Source organism: Pelodiscus sinensis, chromosome 17 (genome assembly GCF_049634645.1).
Source record: "Pelodiscus sinensis isolate JC-2024 chromosome 17, ASM4963464v1, whole genome shotgun sequence".
Taxonomy (NCBI): Eukaryota; Metazoa; Chordata; order Testudines; family Trionychidae; genus Pelodiscus; species Pelodiscus sinensis.
Window position 1 is genome coordinate 5,268,911 of NC_134727.1, and position 14,519 is coordinate 5,283,429.

The window sequence follows — 14,519 nt, forward strand, 5'->3', positions numbered from 1 at the left end:
AGCTGCATTTTGGTGGGGGGCAGAAAGCTCCTAGGCTGATATATATTTTTGTCATCACTACTGTAATTACAAATTGTGCTTCTATCGCACCTTTCAGCCAACGAGCTCGGAACGCATTATAAACATCAGCCTCAAAACACCGTGAGGCATGTGAACATGGTATTATATCGTATTTACAAATTGGGAAAGCAAGACACGGAGATGTTCAATGTCTTGCCTAAGGCTATTCAGTGGATCATATATCAGGCCTGCGTCCTGCAAACATTTATGCGCATAGATAGTCCTGGTGGAGTTAATAAAATGACTTACATGTTTAAAGTTGCTCATTTGCAGAACTGTTTGCAGAATGAGGGTGCAAGTTTGTACATCTGTCACATAAAGCACTTTGTGGAAGGCTGGACATGGATGGCATGAGACAAATCGCTTGGTCATTGTCTTTGGTCCATCCCCTCCTGGGTACCTGGTGCTGGCTGCTGTCGGCAGACAGGCTACTGGGCTAGATGGAGCTTTGGTCTGACCCAATACGGCCATTTTTATGTTCTAAGCTCAGGGTCGGGGATCTCACTGGACCAACTTAATTTTTATGCAAACCTGCTCCTGGATTTGCATGTGGCCATTGGTGGCCAGGCTGGCAGCTATCCTGCCCTTGACGGCCACTTTCCTGTGCCTAGTTCGGAGGTCGTGGACGTTGGAGGCTTCCCCCAAACCTCGATGAGGTCCACGATCTCCACACTAGACCAGGCAGGTGCCCGCCTGTTACGGCCCTGGGCAGGCTCCTGGGAGCCGCCAGCCTGGTCCTGGGAAGAGGCGGAGGGCTGGGTGGCAGCAGGTGGCTGGCTCATGCCGTGCCAGGTACATGGTGTGCTGGCTGGGTGCTGGCAGGCTTGCAACTGGCACGAGCACTGTAGCCAGACTGTACCCCTTTAAGGGCTCCGGGGCCAGGTGGGGGGCAGAAAAGTTTCCCTGGTTTGGCCCAGAGTGGCCACCAGGGCAAGCTGAGAAGGGCTAGCTTCCAACTAGTTAGAATTAAGTGGCTACACAGCCCTTAATTCGAACTACTTAATTCGAACTAGGCATTAGTCCTTGTAGAATGAAGTTTATCTAGTTCAAATTAAGCGCTCCGCCAGTTCGAATTAAATTCGAATTAGCGGTTTGTATGTATAGCCGCTATTAACGTTAATTCAAACTAACGGCTGTTAGTTCGAATTAACTTTGTAATGTAGACATACCCTATGAGAGTGAATCCAAAATAGGACCTGGACCTGGCTTTCCATGGGGCCTCTAGCTAATCATGGGTGAAACAGAAATCACTGATACAAACTTCAGGAGAGATGACATTGAGATCTTAATTTTGCACTTTCAACCCATCACTAATGGATAAAGTCATCCTCGCTACCACCCTGTGGCATCGGCTGGTATTAAAATCCCATATTTGACAGCTCAGAACACAGATGCTCTAGAAGGTGAAATGAATTGCCGCCATTATTTATCTATTACAAGTAGAGCTGGGTGAAATGTTTTGATTGACCAAAAATGGCAAAAAGTGCAGATTATCGAAATATTTTGATTGAAATATTTTGTCACTTTTTGTATATTTCAGAAATTCATTTTCATTGAGGAACAAATCTGAAAAAAATCAAAATGTTTTGTTACAGTGTTTTAAAAATGAAACATTTTACCTTTTCATTTTAATAATACCTTTAGTGTTATGTTTATAAAAGAAAAAAAAGAGCTTAAAATTAAAATGAAGCAATGTCTTCAACCCAAAATGATATCTTGGACTTTTTGACTTGCAAAATTCTGAACCTTTTCCTTTTTTGTTTGATGCAAAATAAGTGATTTAAAACAATTTCAGAACTCCCAGCAAACTAAAAAAATCCATTAGTCATGTAGCACCGGTCAAGCACTAGTCTGAAAATGTAGTCACTGTGCAAAATTTACAATACACATCCTGGGTCAGCATACAAAGAAAGCGAGCTCCAAAAACACCTCTCTTGAAATACATGTGTTTCCTCCAGCCCACCGAAGACCTCTATCTACCCTGTCAATACTTAGCCGCTCAGATGATGAATCTGAGACACACCTTGCAGCCAAGACCATGAGAGACCTGGAGAAGAGCCAGGGGTCTGGGATCTCTCAGGCATGTCACGAGACTGGTGATATTGATCCTGTTCCACCCCAAGTGCTGAATAAATCAGATAAGACAAGTTCCAGCAGCAGGCTGGGAAATGGGTTTGAATAATGTGGTCATGTGTGGAGGTTTTCTTTTATAGTCCCGCTGTAAGTGTTCTTCTGCCCTGTCCATCTTCGGGGATTTGATTTAGCAGGTGTGGTATAGACCTGATAATCAAATCAAAGGATACCCCCATCAATGCTGGTACTCCTGCTCCTCACGAGGAGCAAAGGAGGCCCACGGGAGAGATTGCTCCCATCAGCCGCCCACAGAGTCAGCTCCAGCTACATAATTTACATAGCTGGAATTGCGTATCTTAATTCGACTTTCCCATGCAGTGTACACCAGGCCTCTCAGTAGGACCAACAACACTGCCATACCTCACAGAGATATTCTAAAGATAAATACCCTGAAGACTATGTGGTGTGATAGTGGTAAGGGCTACATAAATACAAGGGTAGATAATTACCCCATCTCCCACTGTTTTTTCATTGGGCAATCACAGTTTCAACTACACTGCATCTATCCACTGATCTTTACAAAGTCAAATCCATAACTTTGTTTTGACTTGGTTCTTCACTAACTTAATCTCTAATTGTTGCAATTCTTAGCGATGCTACAAAAGCCTGTAATATAATGATCCAGGGTGTCAACATACAATTGAATTTGGAATTGCCAGCAAACCAACACCTGACTCCATCCCCCAAAGCCCTGTTACTTACCTAGCTCTGTTCTGGCCTTGACACATGGACAGCTGTGGAGGATTTCATACACATTCCAACTTCTCCTCAACACTGCTTACTTCCTGGAAAAACAGGAAGTGCTGCAGTTACCTCCATGAGCTCATAGCCTCGTTTCCGTCCAAGTGAGTAGATGAATTTGCTCTATTTTCCCGGTTGGATGCCCTATCATAAAGGTGCAATATCTTCAGACGCCCTATCATAAAGGTGCAATAAACAGGAGTGCCAACAAGACACTGAACTTTATTTTCTGCACCAACCTAGCTTGTATCAGGGATAAAAAAGATTAATCATCCACCACACAGAAGGGATGAGTGTCCCTTAATGCAATGTCACCAAAATAATTCTTATCAGGAGAGCTGGCTGGAAAATGGAATTTCTGTCCAATGGGAAATTCCAAGATTTCAATATTTGGTTTTGTTTCAAATCAGTCTGAAAAGCGGAAAGCTGCCCATTTTTTTGTATGAAATGACACATTCTGAAATATTTCATTGTGACTTCATTGTTATTACTTTTATATTATATTATGGCTTACAATATAACACAAGTTAAACTAAGTTGATTTTACATTGTTGTATGTCATGCATTATAAGTCAAAATAAATAAGTTCCCATCAAAATGTTGATGACATTGATAAATTCCCACAAATGTTTCACTGTAATCAACTCAGCTTTTTCTGACAGACAATATTTCCTTGTAAACATTTCAACCAGCTCTGCTTTAAATTTGCTCAGGTTAACATTATAAATGGTTGTATAGCATGGTTAGATTTCCCCCACCCCTACTGTTTATTGCTTTCATGGCTAGTCAGGGGGTTTATATCAATTTCAAGGCTGTTGTCCCAAGGCAAAAGGCTAGAAACTTGCATTAAAAGAGCATAGCAGCAGAGATTCAGTTTGACTTTTCTAGATTACCTGCTCCAAATCGGTGGGGTCCAAAGTTAGGCTTTGCAGGAAACAGGTGCTGAAGGAAGGAGGTTCTTCATTTGGAGAGAAGGCCTGTCAGCCGACGGTCAGAGCAGTGTCTGTGTGTGTGTGCGTGCGCTGAGAAGAGGTTTAACATCCATGACTTTACTGCTAGGACCGGGGTCCCATCGCAGAAGGCAGCCAACAGGCTGACAGACGCCCTGGGCCTATAGGAAGAGCCTATTACATCTCAGATTTTAGCTGCTAGAATACAGGATCCCTTCGCAGCGGGCAGTCGAGGAAAGACTGAGAGATGCCCCAATGGATCTGTCACCTGGGAGTGACACAAATCCAAACGCCCAAGCTCTTCCTATACCTGTCCCTTATGACTGGCTGAAGTTCTTTTAAATTGTGCTTGGTTCTGTTACAGCAACTGAAGGAGTCAGGTTAAAGCTTAAACAGTTACAGGTTTATTAAGGAAGCTTATACATCATATTGTTACAATGGCTATTGCTCTCTTTCTTAACTGCTAGCAAATATAGATCTTAAAAGTGGTTACAAAGAAGATAAAGATAGAAAAATAGAAATAATGGTACCAAGTAACAGCTTAATCTTTCTATGTGTACACTTAAGACAGAGGACCACATCCAGGTACAATTTTTACCCCCTTCTGTGCCTTTTGACTCCAGCGTGTCAGGCCAGGGCCGGTCCCTCAATTCCTAGGAAAGACGAAAATACGAGGTGGGCGTCCCCATAGAACCTCGGGAGGTCAAAACACCTAACCCAACCAGCAGGTAGAGGGTAGATTGACACTAAAAGTGAGTGTGCTGCTGGACCCATCTGTATACCCATGGGGTCACGTATTTCTCTTTCTTATCTGTGATGCCAAATAGTGCTGGTCTGCCTTTTGTGAGACCAGTTCTTACAAGGGAGTTGTGAACTTAATTTACACTTGTAAGAGAGAGAACTAAATTGGAAGTACTGGAGATTCTTTTCTCAGTGGGAGGTTCCTCTCCCAGGGACTGTGTGTGATCGTATCAACATGGGTGCCAGCTGAGGCAGTTCTCACAGCCTCGAGGCCAGCTTATTGCCTTAATCGCTCTCTCTCCTCATATCTATATTTTCAGCTTCTCAGGATCAGATGAGCCAGCATAGACTGCTGATTTTATTGCACCTTCTCTGCCCTGAATGCTTCATGAACCTCAGAGAGGCAAATAAGATGGCTGTGATTGGGGGGGGGGGGGGTCTGTCTGGCTACAAGGCCAGGAGGAGAGAAGGGACGTCAAAGGATTTTATGACGAGGGTCCGGGCTGATAAGAATGATCTCACTCCCCCAGTAACTTTTTACCTGGATTTGTGACCCTGAGCAGGTTTTGTATGTGCTGGGTGGAAACTTGACAACAGGGCTGGTTTCTAAGGCCGGCCCTATTGCAAACCTAGCTTTGGGCCCACCGTTCATTACGCCTGGATCCAAATCCCACCACTTATTGGTAAATTCTTGGCCCCATTGAAGTCCTTGGAAATTTTCCCATTGATTTCAAAAGGGCCAGGATTTTACATTGGTTGTTGAAGTATCTGAATTGCAAGTTTAATGGACCATATCTTAGTCATTATCATGCAACTGAAAGCAAAGAAAAGTGATCCCTCGGAACAGAGAGTATCTTCTGTAGCAGGACAGATTCAGGGGATTGATGCTATTTCATGGGTTCCTGGCTTTCCTCTCTATCAGTGCACAACGTAAAATACATTGGCATAAAAATGAAGGGTGTCAAACACCCAGCCACAGCAGTGTAAAGGAAGCTATTGACTTCAGAGGACTTACTCTGTAATTATGCATGTGTAACTGAGGACAGGTCTATGCTAGACCTGGAAGGTCGGCTTAAGGTATGCTACTCCAGCTACATAAGTAATATAGCTGGAGTCGACATACCTTAAGCCAAGTTTGGCGCCATCTCCCATTGGCTTCTCTTACTCCTCATAACTGTGAGGAGTATTGGTGCTGACCAAAGGTGCCCTCAGCATTCCATTCAGCGGGTCTTACCTCGACCCACTAAATCGAATGCCAGAAGATCGATCTCCAGCATGTAAATATAAACGTGGCCTGAGATATAACGTGGCCATGCAGGCAGATATTGTGGTTGGATTTGAGTGGCATTTTTTTGGGTTAATTTTTGACATTTGTGCTTGTGAAGAAGACCCAAGTAAAGTTGTGGGAGTTGATTCATTGTCATATTTTGCCACCAGAACCAGCATTGCAGGTTCAACATTTGCACCTTCTATACATCAAGTGCAGCAGAGTTCTAGACCTCCACATGGCACTAGAGCTGAACAAGAGAGCAGATTATTTGCTTCAGCTTAAAATCTACGCACATAAAAATGCTTTTCCAGTTCTCCAAATTTTATCTGCTCCACGTTGGGATGTATCTGCATTTTAGACACATTCAGTAATTATTTAATGGGACATATTAGTACAAATTATATGGCGTGATGATTTGTTTAAAACTACTTCTCAAATCCAGACATGCCAAATTTGTTTAAACATATGTTTATTAGCCACAGTTTGACTTCTCTCTACGTGACTCTTGGCACTACTCCTCAAGTAATCAGATCAATGCCAGCCCTGTAAATGTTTTTGTTGGATATTCAGTGAAGTTCCAGTGACATCTAGTGTTACAAATGAAAACTGTGCACACATATAAATTGTGTGTGTATCTCTCTCTCTCTCTCTCTCTCTATCTCTCTCTATATATATAATAAACATGTAAGTGAGGATGTGTATATGAATATTGGCGCTAGTGTATAATTCCATATATATATATGTGGCTATTCACCACTTGAACAATGTGGAATGAGCAATATAAATATGAGTTATCTGGGTTAAAAATAAGTTTGTATTCCCATGTTTTTCTCCCACCATGGGAAAATCATTTTATAGAAATCAAGCCTGTTTGTCTAACTAAAGGGGAACCCTGAGCTTTGTACTAAGCACAGAAGAACCTCTTAGCAGTAGTAACAAATAGCATGTCAGTATTTAAAAGGATAAATGTGATGACTTGGGAACCCGTTACTTAGCCTGACATCAGTTGTAGGCAAAATCATGAAAAAGGTGATATGAGGCACAGATCAGCAAAGGATTAAAAAGATGGTAGAATGCCAAGCAACATCATTCTAAGGAAATATAATGTGTCAACCAAACTTCATGTCTTTTTTTTTTTACAATGGGATTAAAAGTCTTGTTAGTAAAGACAACTTCATTGCCATAACATACATAGAATTCTGCCAAGCATTTGGTTAGCAGGGCATGACATTCTGCTTTTAAAAATGAGTAGCATATAAAGTAAATGTAGCCCATATTAAATAGGTGAAACCTGGTTAACTGATAGCTGGCCAAAAGCAATTTAAGTGGGGAAGTGACATCGAAGGGCCGGGGTGCTCCCACAGGGGTCTGGTTTTAGTCCAATGCTATTCATTATATTGAGCAATGATCTGGGAGAAAATATCCAATCCTGGCTAGTAGAATTTGTTGATAACCCAAAAATCAAGTGCAGTAACAACGAATGGGGTTTAGACCAGTTATACGGACTGACTGTTCACTTGGGAACGGGGTGGGCTCATCAGAACAACAGGCATTGAATAGCTAAGCGCAAGGTCCTACATCTGGGCACACAGAAGGTAGAGCCCAGTTCTAAGAGTATGGGTTGTGGAGCGATTGTATCCTGGGAAGCAAGGCCTTAGGATTCTGGGCAGAACATGAGTGCCCAGTGCGATGCAAAGCTAAGCAGGAGAACGTGCCAGGATGGGAATGCAAGTGGGAACAGGGAGATGAATGGGACACCAGACCATTGCGGAACTTCTGTGTCCAGCTGGTGAGCCCGTAGGTCACTAGTGGTAGCACTTAAGCGGTATTTCACCCTCTATGCCCCTGCCAACATTCTAATTGCTAAATGGGGTGCCGCACATGCTCCCCCACCCTTCTGGATGGCTTTCCCTGTACCCCCTCTCCCTGCAGGCACCAGGCACCTTGGCTGGTCCCTCATTTCAAAAAGGAAAATGAAAGACGATTCAGCAAAGGGGTACAAGAGTGATGTGAGGTCTGGAATCTGGTCAGAGGCTCAATGTACTTAGTTTATTCAAGAGCAAATAAAGAGGTGACTGGATCAGGATCTATAAGTAATCTAGCAAAAAGAAGCATCCTGAGATCCAATATTTAAAGCTGAAACTAGGTACATTTATGTTAGCAAAAAGCTGTACATTTTTAGCAGCAACCGTAATTAACCATTGGAACTTACCTGGTGATATGGTGAATTCTCCATTGCTTGAAGTCTGTGAATCAGGACTCAATGTCTTTCTAGAGGACATGCTACAGCTGCAGCACATGTTATGGGCTTGATCCAGAAATTAATTGGTGAGATTCTTTGACATCTGTTATGGGAAAGGTCAGGCTGGATGATCATGATAGTCTCTTCCAGACATAAAAGCCTATGAAGCTAGTTAGCCTATCTCATTACGCTGTCCCTTCTGAGCAGAACATGCACCAATAACATTTTCGCCAGAGTCAAATGATTTCAGTCATGATGGTTAAACTGGAAGCAAGTTCCCTGCTCCTTGGAAGGATTACATAAGAACAGCCATACTGGGTCAGACCAAAGGTCCATCTAGTCCAGTACCTTGTCTTGTGACAAACAGAGGATAAGGGACACCATTCCTATCCACCCTGGCCAATACCCATTGATGGACCTATCCTCCATGAATTTATCTAGTTCTTTATGAACCTTCTTAAAAGTCCTAGTCTTCACAACATCCTTTGGCAAGGAGTTCCATAAGTTGATTGTGCATTGCATGAAGTAATTACTTCCTTTTGATGGTTAAAAGCCTGCTACCTATTAATTTCATTTGGTGACCCTTGTTTTTGTGTTATGGGAACAAGTAAATAACTTTCAATTATTCAGTTTCTCTAAACCAGGCATGAGTTTATAGACCTCTATCATATCCCCCCTTAGTGTCCTCTTTTCTAAGATGAAAAGTCCCAAGCTTTTTAATCTCTCTTCATATGGCGGCTGTTCCAAATCTCTAATTATTTTTGTTGCCCTTTTCTGAACTTTTTCCAATGCTAAGATAATGTTCAAAGGCTGATGCCGTCAAAAGAAATACCCTCAGAAACTTACCGGAATGCAGTAACAGAGACAGAACTGAAGTGCTGCAGCCAAGGTGATGAAGTGGAAGGCAAAGGAAGCTGTTGGACATCTTTGCACTACCCTGTTCATGGCACTCCCTGTCAGCGGGGCTGGTCCATGGCTTAAATTAGAATAGTATCTGGATGGCTATAAATTACAACAGTCCCACTGGGCCATTCTGACAGTCAGGGACTCCCGTAACCATGCTCCCTCTTCTGGATAGAGGAGCGATTATATTTATTTCACACTGTCCACGTGGGAGAGAAATTAACATATATGAGACTATAGCCTTGGTAGAATTTATTTAGTAATTATTTCTGGTTCCAATGGAATTCTTATTAGTAAGCTTAAAAGCACCTCTCAGTTGTGTCCTTTTATCATCATTTGAGCACCCTGGTTCACTCCCTGTTGTTCTTATTCCAAAGGAAAGATGACAGCTGCCATCCAATATTTTAATTTAGTTCAAGAAATGCTAAGACTGCACCGTAAGTGAAGGCGACAGGGTTTTTTTTGTTAGCTGATCAATCAATCATTTGTATAGACCTGCAGAGACCTCCACAAGATCCGCGTGGTAACCTCGTGTTATTTTACCCTGGTGTGGGGGAGGCTTGCACAACTTCCTCAAAACCTGCCTCATGTTCTTCTGTTTTTTGAGGCTCATTGCAACAACGCACATTTTAAGGTTTACTCACGTCCATGTGACTGGACCATGTTGTTTCGATGCTGGGCATTTTTCACCTCTCACGTGCTCTAGAGCTTCAAGGAAGATGTGGCAAAGAGGAATAAGCTAGAAGCAGAGGAAAGGAAAGGCAGAAGGTCTGGCCTTTCAGGTGACCAAGCAAGCAAGGGTAGCCTGAAGCACCAGAACTCTGAGATTGCTTACGACAGGAGAAGGCGGTCATGACATCCGTATTGGTTGCCAGCCTTGCCCAGGGTTGGGTCAGGTCTACGCTAAAGACCCAACCCTGGGCAAGATACCCAAGCTCCTATTGGCTTCTCTTAGTCCTTGCAGGAGCATGAGTATCGGCTGGCAGTGGGGGCACCCTCTGAGTTTGATTTAGTGAGTCTTAACTAGACTCGCTAAATAGAACTTTGAAAGATCAATCGTGGCAGTGTCGAACTTCCGTTTAGTGAGGAGATGGCTTGAGTGTACAGGCAGTCCCCGGGTTATGTACAAGATAGGGACTGTAGGTTTGTTCTTAAGTTGAATCTGAATGTAAGTCGGAACTGGCGTCCAGATTCAGCCGCTGCTGAAACTGATCAGTTTCAACAGCGGCTGAATCTGGACGCCAGTTCTGACTTACATACAGATTCAACTTAAGAACCCCAGGCTCCGCGGCTTTGCTCTGCTTTGCTCCCCGTCCCCCTGGTCTGCAGACCAGGGGGACGGGGAGCAAAGCAGAGCAAAGCCGCGGAGCACGCGGGCAGCGGACAGCCCAGACGCGTCTGGGCTGTCTGCTGCCCACGTGTTCCGCCGCTTTGCTTCCTCTCCCTGGTCTGCTGGAGACCAGGGAGAGGGAGGGCCCCGTTCGTAACTGCGGATCCGACGTAAGTTGGATCCGCGTAACTCGGGGACTGCCTGTAGTTGCCTTTGACTATCAACAACAACCATTGACAGGCCTTTGACTGCAGCATAAGTTCTAAGGGAGCTGGAGAGTTCAAACTTATTTTTATCTTAAGCACCTTATTTTTTTTGTTGCTTTTTTATCTTTTGTTTCTATTAACTGGAAGATGTACCGGTGTTTATTGTTTTAGGGTGAGATCATGTTGAGTGCATTAGCCTCTGTAAGAATCTACATGAGGAGGCACAGAATCATCATCTGCTCCATTTAATTTGCCCCAGAGTCTGCCGTACGATGGTTGAACGTGAATGTTCTGAGAGTGTCCAGATTAAAGCACCAGATGTGAAGTGGGTAAAAGTTCTGCTTGTCAAAGCCTCTTAGCTGTAGCAGTGTTGGGGGTGACAGGGAAGGAAACAGATTGGCCATCACGGAATGAAATTTAAATAGGAAACCCCCCTTGTCCTTGAGCTTGTATTCTAGATAGAAACAATAATTTAGTATCAATCCTATACTATTTACCCACCTAAGAGTTGATGTCACTGCCATGGATAAAAATTCTCCAAGGGTGGTTTGTAACTAAACTAACAGCTGCTCCTTGACCATCCTGGTTTAGGATTTATCAGAACATGCTGTGTCAGTTGTATGCTTTTCTGGAATTGATTACTTTAAATTGCAAAGACAGACTGAATTGCTGTGTGTCTCTCGAGAGGATCTACCACCACTGATTTTCTTGCTGGGAATTGGGCTCGGTTTCTGCTCAGCCAGATTCGGGCTTACTATCTACCTGGCCAGTTCAGAACCCGAGGAAGATCCTGGCTTTCTGGAATGAGGATTCCAGAGTTTGCTATAAATGTGGAGTCCGTGGGCCGTAATGAATGCATTGTGCATGTGCAAGTGTTTTCAGAGCAGTTTAATTTGACTTAATTTGGTTTAATGCCCCCATGTAGACAAGCCCTTAATTGCAGTACTGCTGCTAATTTGTTTGACATGACTTTGACCTCAATTTGATTATAGTTAAAGCAGTTAAAGCAGAGAGGTTAATGGGTTTTGTCTTAGTGAGGAAATTTATTGATTTTATTTCTAACCACACTTATATCCAAGGCTTTTTTCTGTCCAATAGCAATCCAGGCTGGAACCATTGAACATCTTTGTCCTTAGCCACCTAGGAGTCTCATTAGTGTCTCTAAGTTACGTGTATGATGTTCACACAAGGATCGCCCAGTGTGGCACGTGTCTGACTCCACCGGGCTTAGTTTTGCTTTGCAACATCAGCAAGGTCCAAAGAAGCCAAATGGTGCGGATCCAGGCTCATAAGATACTGACTGAAACAGGCAAAAGACTAAAACTGAGGCAATAAGTTAAGATGATGATGGTCTCCAGGGGGCAGCGTTATCTTCAGAAATAGAAAGAGCTCTGTCACCCTGATTGATGGGTGTGGCTAGTGCTTAGTCTTCCCCCCCACTTGCTCCATGGATCCTTTTTTCCAGTTGCAGCTATTTCATTGGGGGTGCAACGTGAGGCTGCCCCGACGTGGTACGGGATGGATTGTTCCTCCTCATCGCCCGAATTAGGGAGCTGTAAGCATCAGTGCTGGGCCTACGGGGTGCTGCTTCAAGTTGTTTCCATTACAGTTTGCTTCAATGGCTTTCAGCACCCCCTCTACACACATTGTTCCAACACCCCTTGCTGCATGTCACCCTACTCTGCCATACCTGCACTCATGGCTGGTGCAGGGAGAATGAGAACCTACGGCTCCTGGCTGGACTTATCTCCGGCTCTGTTTGATCCGGTTGCTGACTATGGAAAGAAAACGGGATAACATTTTCGCGTGTCTTTATAGCAAGTCCGGATATGCTGCCTAGGTTTGCCTCATCAGCACATGGCCTCATTGCTAACGCGGCGTGTTGCCACATCTGCACTTTGCAAACAAACTCAGCACCTCCCCCTCACCCCTGCGTGGCTGCCATTTGCGTCCCCATTTCACAGCGGGGCTATCAGAAGTAAAGGAAGTAAATTGCCGCAGGTACCAAAGGGTGAAACCGTGCTGCACATGTGCCATAGAAAGCCTCAGCACAATGATTAAACAGCCCTGCATGGGGATTGTCTGAGCTTTGGCCGGATGTAGCCCAAGGATTTCTACCTTGGTGGGAAAAGCTGAACTGGGAGCTCAGAGGCTGGTTGTACGTACCAGCTCATGGCCCAGTTTGGGTTCCAAATTCCATCTACGGAGCCACCACCTTAGTGTGAAGGGATGCTCTTTGGACAATTCCCAGACATTACCTCCATGTCAGGAACATGCTTCCAACAGCACCCATGCCTCTAGCATGTCACATCCAGCACTCCAGCCCCCTGGTTTTGGCCTTCCTGGCATCTTTGGGTAAATCTCAATGGCTGACAAAGCAGGGCCATCAGGTGTGCTGCTAGTGACTACATGGGGCTTTGTTAAGTCCTCCTTTGCTGCTGTGGCCAGTGAGAAGAAGTAGGCCTCATACTTGCAGGCTGCACTCATCCAGGAAGCACTTCCTGGTTCCTTCATAGTCTTGCACAATGCTTTTCCCTCAGCTCCTGAAGACACATAGACTACCATGTATGACTGTCTATATAGTTGCAAAAGCAACGAGGAGTCTCGTGGCACCTTTGGGTGCATCGACACAGCACCCTTAACTCGAAATAAGGTACGCAATTTGTGCTATGCAAATTGCATAGCTTTTTTTTTAGTCTATTTCAAAATAAAGTGCTATTTTGGGCCATCCCTTACTCCTCGTATAATGAGGTTTACAGAGATGGTGAAATAGCGTGTCCACTATTTTTCAGAATAGCGGCCGCATTCAAAAGATACCTCTGGTATTCCAAAATAACTTTGATGTGTAGACATACCCCAGTGTAGGGTATGTCTACACTGCCACCCTAGTTCGAACTAAGGTGGCTAATGTAGTCATTCGAACTTGCAAATGGAGCCCGGGATTTAAATATCCTGGGCTTTATTTGCATGTTCCTGGGCGCCGCCATTTTTAAATGCCCTGTAGTTCAAACTACCTGCCCGCGGCTACACGCGGCACGGGTTAGGTAGTTCGAATTAAAGCTCCTAATTCGAACTGCCGTTACTCCTCATTGCAGGAGCTTTAATTAGAATATATAAATCCCAGGATTCATTTGCAAGTTTGAATGACTACGTTAGCCACCCTAGTTCGAACTTGGGTGGCAGTGTAGACATACCCTTAGAGACTAACAGATAGTCTGTTAGTCTCAGAGGGGTAGTTGTGTTTGTCTGTATCTGCAAAAACAACAAGGAGTCCTGAGGTACCTTAGAGACTATCTAGATGCAGTTTCATCCCTCTCCGTGCCTAGTTCTCATTCTGCAGTCTGGGGCTGGATGTGTTGTGGATACTCTGTGGGTTGCACATCCAGTTTAGGAGAAGGGCGGGTGAGAATTTCTGTTTGCTTGGTGAAGACGTGGAGTTGTGGGCACCCCTAGCTCCTGTTGTAGGAACATCTCCCCTTTGGCTCAGCAGCCTATTCTGACGGTGCAATCCCACTGAAGTCAGCCTCATGCTTCAGAAAAGTCACTCTACATTCCAGGCTAACTGCTCACATCTGCTCCAGTGGCTGAACTTGCCTCGGCATCAAGCTCCTTTCTGCAGCACCAGATTTCACAGAGTATTTCCCCAGAGCTGGTGCTGTGGAGGTGCATGCAGACATGTGGGTTTCATTGGGATGAGGAGCAGCATGAGCCTGTTTGTCTGGCTTGAGCCGGGGGGAGGTGAGGAATAAAATTAGAGCAGTTCATCTGATGGTATCTGAGCCAGGTGTGTTAAATACGGTTAGGGCTACTCTTTGACTAAACCCCACTGTAGAAAAATATTGCGGCCACGTGACATGCGAATTCCACTGTGCCTGGCATTCCCACAGGCAGCCTCCAGGTACAAGTGACTTCAGAGCTACTGAAAATGCTGCACTAGCTCCAA